The following is a 6,000-nucleotide window of genomic DNA, read 5'->3' on the forward strand; positions in this document are numbered from 1 at the left end:
GCTACGGAAAAAAATAACGTCCCTGTTGGAGAGGGCACTCTTTTGGTGACGGGAGTAGCTGCTAGCTCCTCCTAAAACACACGTAGTTTCTGGAGTCTTGTCGTTCGGGTAAACAAAGATACATTCGGTTCATGTCGACCTCTCCGTTTTGTTACAGTAAAATCTGCTTTTATCCATCTACTGAGCCGCTGAGCGCACATCTGATCTGTTGGGCGTTCCTGCCACTTTTCCATCCAGACTGGGCCTTGACCAGAGGTAAGTTAGCTGGAGCAGCTAACAAGCTAAGCTGCAATGCTAATGCTACTACTGAGTTGTGTGACGTTAGGTCAGAAACTGGTGCGACTCTATGTATCGAGAGAAATGTGCGTTTATTCAGCTCGTTACTAATAATGACCGAACATCTCAATTGTTGAGCGTTTCAGCCACTGTTTCGGCTTTACTTGAGATGCTATGCTATGCTAAAATGCTTCTTAGGCCGTGAGCCAGGGCCCCACATTTGGACCACGGGTACCATCTTGGGGGACTAACTTTCATAGTGATTTTTGGGAAGGTATTAAGGGTGTAAAGGTACGCGTATCCGTACCGACTATGCTTGCACCTCATGGTACCAAAGCACCTCAAAGGCACTAAAAAACAAATTACAAACATCTCAAAACAAGCTAGTCAGACTACTACTTGACCTGACTCCTAGAACCCACCTCACCCCTGCCCACTTTGACAACCTAGGATGGCTTAGAGTAGACGACAGAGTACAGCAACTTGCAATGGGCCTGGTCTACAAGATACACTACGCGACCAAGGTACCCATGTACATGTCAAAATACTTCCCAAAGGTCAGTGAATACCACGATCACAACACCAGAGGGAGCTCCACAAATCATGTAAAACCCAGATTCGGCTCAAACAAGGGATTAAACACGTTTCGCAATTATGCCACATCAATGTGGAACGCCCTGCCTAAAGCTGTAAAGGAATGTGAATCACTACCCACCTTCAAAAACACTCTCAAAAAACACCTACGTGAGACTGCAATTCGAAACTGGCCCCCACAAATGTCCTAACCTAGTTGTACAGTAAATGACCAAGTAAGGCTTTGTCAATATTCCAATGTACAGTGTAAAATGTGTGTGTGTCCCCTACCCACCCCCCCCCCCCCCCCACCTCCAATGTACAGCCCTCACCCAACCCACCCCACCCCACCCAACCAACCTCCTCCAATGTACAGTTTCTATGCCAAATGTATATACACTCCTTTTCTGGACACTTTTGTATCACAAACAGTACTGTATTTGCAAATCTGATATGTCATAAATGTATAGATGTAGCAGTACTGTCTATCTGTATGTCATATATGTTATGATGAATTGAAAATGGGGGACCCTGATGTAAACAAGACGAAAGTCTTTCTCTGGTCTGCATCCCCTTAACAATTGTATGTATTGAGCTGTACTGTACTGTACCCATTCTGCAATCTGTTAATAAACTTTTCAATCAATCAATCAAACCGAACCGTTCAGTCCAGCTGTGTACCGAACAAATACAACGGTATGTTAACCACTAACAACCGCCCACCGGGGGCTGTTTTTTTCACAATCTAATATAATTTTTTAATTTTTTATTTAACAAATCAATTATTAATTTCAATATAGAATATTCGTTTGACAGCCCTACAAGTACAATTAGTTACTGCACACTACATCACCCCTGAGTGGAACATGGAAAGCCAAACTTTCCCCCACTGTACCGAAAACCCGTACCGAACCTTGACTTCAAAACAGAGGTACGTACCGAACCGTGGTTTTTGTGTACCGTTACACCCCTAGAAGGTATACACCCCTACTGCTAGAAAAGATGTGATAGCAATGCAGCAGTTGCCTCCAAATGTGTGCTATCACATCTTTTATAACGCTGTCTTAAATACTTCGAAGCTTCGTTCGATGGGCATGGGATTCGAATATGAAAATAAAATTTGATTATAAAAAAATATATATAGGTAAATATGAATTTGATAATTTTTTTAAAATCAACTCTGCCTCTCTTTGTTAACTACAACAAGCAATGCTGTTTGTTATTTAAGATGAGGTCGGACTCGGCACTGGCAGATTTGTGTTCATTGTGCTGCTTTTATAAAGCCTCAAATGACCAGTGTTGTGATGCTCATATCAACACTGGTTGCACGCACGCTAATGACGCCACGTGCACGCGCGCTCCCGCGAATGCGCATAAATGTTCCCTCGCATAAGAACAGACTAAAAACAGTGCCTAATTGCCTCTACGAATAGAATGTAACACCTGACCGGCGCTATTGATATGCAAAGTAGCCAGGTGGGTACTGCGAGTTGGCGCATCAGTCGAGTGCAGCGCATTCCTGTGTGCACGCGTGTGTGCGTGCACGCGCTTCTGCTCACAAAACTTTGCCATGAGCAACACATCACTATGAACTCGACATAACGTTAACATTACTCCGTGTCCACTGTTGCTGCCACCGTTGCGTTGCAGATGGATGGTACACTGTTAGCTCCGTAGCTAATCCACTCCTAGAGACTACTGATAGCAGTACCGTTAACGTCGGAGCTTATCAATACTCCGGTTTTTTCTAATTTAGTTTAGAACCGGGTTTCGGGGGGCATCCCTACTCCCAAGAGGAGTTAGTTATCACAGGCTGTAGAATGCAGGAAGAGCTGCCAAGCTGCTCACGTTACACGTTGCGCATGCTACCGGTATGTCTGTAGTCGCGTTTTGGTGACGTCATCACAACAACACGTTATTCGACATTCGGTCATATATTTACGGTGCTAAAACCCTTTCGGCCGAAAGCCGAAAGAGCCTTTTTAACCATTTTCGGCCGATAATTTTCGGTGGCCGAATTTTCGGTGCATCCCTACATTCCAGAGTAAATGGAGATACAATGAAGGAAAACATCATATTTTTACCCTGGCCTGGTACATCGTCTTAATTTAAAAGGCAATATGACCATTATAACCAATATCCCATGGATAATAATGCAACTGAATGTGTTCTCCTACTCATTGACTACAAATGTAACTGTAAATGTGATGACAATACATTAAAAATACAACAATTAGGATACCGTTTAAAAAGGTATACTCAGATGATGTAAATGTTTTGGCCATGGTTACCGTTTACATGTTGACTGTGTTTACTGGTAATTTTACTCCAAAACACTACTTCTTTCAATACAGCCATGTTACAAAAACATAAATCTCCCCAAAACATTGAAATAGTAATAAAAAACAATGAATATTGATCAATATGCAATGCATATTCAACATTCATATATGGGCCACAGAGCTTCATGCCATGTGACCTATCAATGTTTTCAGCTCAGTTAGACCTATACAATGATATATTTCTTATTGGTTTTCAGATTTTTTTTTGGAAAACTCAATACAAAACCCAGGGCACATATAATAATAACAAACAAACAAACATCACAGAATTTTTTCAGGAATTCAAATAACTAATACTTAAGTTCGGTCAGTACAGACAGTTCTCAGTCTATCCGTGGAGCTATATAGGCTATACTTGAGAGGCTATGCTATGCTACTATGCTATGCTAATGCTTCTAGGATGAGGTTGGGATGGAGGAGATAGCAGCAAACAGATCTCGCCCACGCAGAGGGGAAAACATTCTATCCTCTGGACACTGACAGGATATTACTTCCCCTTCAAGATTCAGTCATCATAGTAGCAGGGGGGGTACAGTCCAGATAATGTTCAGGGTAATAGGAGAGCAATATATATAGGCAATAAACAAATTGAATCTAAATATAAAATAAACTGTATACACAGAGGTGCAGATGATGGTCTGTATACCCTATTGGTCATAATACAAGTTACAATAAATATAGGCAATATAAAATTTGACTAAAAGTAAACGGTATACACAAAGGTGCAGATGATGGTCTGTACCTATTGGTCATAATATGCGTTATAGTCCATGAATGAATGAATGAATGAATGAATGAATGAATGAATGAAAACTTTATTTAACAGATTGCAGAATGGGTACAATACAGTACGGCTCAATACACACAATTGTTAAGGGGATGCAGACCTGAGAAAGACGTTTGTCTTGTTTCCATCAGGGTCCCCCATTTTCACTTCATATAGACATTTATGACATACACAACATACATGACATTTATGGCATAGGGACATATCGGTATTAAGTACTGATACATTTGTGACATAAACGGTATTCAAATATACAGTACTGTTACCCCTAGATCCTGACAGATTATATACATATGATGGGGAGGGGACTGTACATTAGGAGGGGGTGGGTGGGTGGGAGAGAGATATACATACGGCGGGGAGGGAATATATACATGCGGTGGGGAGGAGACTGTCTATTAGGAGGTGGTGGGGGTTTTGGGCATTTACGGTGGCCAGTTTAGAATTGCAGCCTCCCGTAGGTGCTCTTTAAGAGCGGTTTTGAATGTGGGTAGGGATTCACATTCCTTTACAGCTTTAGGTAGGGCGTTCCACATTGATGTGGCATAATTGCGAAAGGTATTTAGTCCCTTGTTTGAGCCGAATCTGGGTTTAACATGATTTGTTGAGCTTCCTCTGGTGTAGTGGTTGTGGTATTCACTGACCTTTGGGAAGTATTTTGACATGTACATGGGTACCTTGGTCGTGTAGTGTATCTTGTAGACCAGGCCCATTGCAAGTTGCTGTACTCTGTCGTCTACTCTAAGCCAACCTAGGTTGTCAAAGTGGGCAGGGGTGAGGTGGGTTCTGGGGGTAAGGTCAAGTAGTACTCTGACCAGTTTGTTTTGTGATGTTTGTAATTTTGTTTTAAGCGCCTTTGAGGTGCTTTGGTACCATGAGGTGCACGCATAGTCGTAGTACCCTTGAATGAGTGCTCCTGCCAGAGTCTTCAGGGTATTCTTGTTTACCAGAGAGGAGATCCGGTACAAGAATCTAGTTCGTTGGTTGACTTTTTTTATTACATTGGATGCCATTTTGTCACAGGAAAGATTTGCCTCTAGGATGGAACCCAGGTACGTAATTTCGTCTTTCCTTGTGACAATATTGTCACCCACTGTAACTGAGAAGCCGTCGGTCTTGCTGAGTTTGTTATTTGAACCGAAGAGAATGGACTCTGTTTTGCCCATGTGTAATGATAGTTTGTTATCAGCGAGCCATATGCAGATTTTGCCTAGTTCCGAGCTGAGGGTTTTTTCAACTTGCAACTTGTTCTCGTCAGAGACCAGCAGGGCTCAGTCATCCGCAAACAGGAACAAGTTGCAGTCACAGGCTGACGACATGTCATTTGCATAAATTAGGAAGAGGGTTTAGTGGTTAGAGAAGAGGGTTTAGTGGTTAAGAGTCAGACATTCCTAATAGTTCTCAAGTTCTGCAGCCGTTAGTTCTCCAGCTGCTGGCAGCAGTCTGTGCCCCCGGTTGTGGAGCCTGATGGCCACTGGCTTGAAGAACTGGCAGACGGGCACACAGACACGCACACGTTGTTGACCTAGTAACGTTAGTGCCAGCCTGCTTGCTTGCTGTTGCTGTGGCCTTGTGTTTTGAAAGCGCTCCAATCCTTACTGAGCCGTGTGGAGGATCTAACGGTGATCCGGGTTATTATTAGCCGTGACAGCCTCAGATATTAGCCCTTCATTAGGCATAAAAGAAAATATTGTTTGGTTCCTGTTGGTTGTCAGTTAAGGCCATGGGTAGGTAGGGAATTTATTTTTTTTAATCTTTTTTCCCACGGCGACTATGGATAGGGAATTTCTTTATTTAATTAAAATGTTCACAACAACATGGATGCATGTACTCTGCCAGCATGTTTAATATCCATAATACTAAAGGTTTGACTAAGATTTTTATGAAACTTTATTGTAAAAAAATTTTAATAAAAAAATATTCTTTTTAATATATTTTTTGTACTCATAAAATAAATTGGGTTGCACCTAAATCGGCAGGGTCGGTCGGCAACCGGAACCAAACCATTTTTTTAGGCCTTAG

This window comes from Notolepis coatsorum (genome assembly GCF_963971535.1).
Source record: "Notolepis coatsorum genome assembly, chromosome: 19".
In the NCBI taxonomy this organism is placed as follows: domain Eukaryota; kingdom Metazoa; phylum Chordata; class Actinopteri; order Aulopiformes; family Paralepididae; genus Notolepis; species Notolepis coatsorum.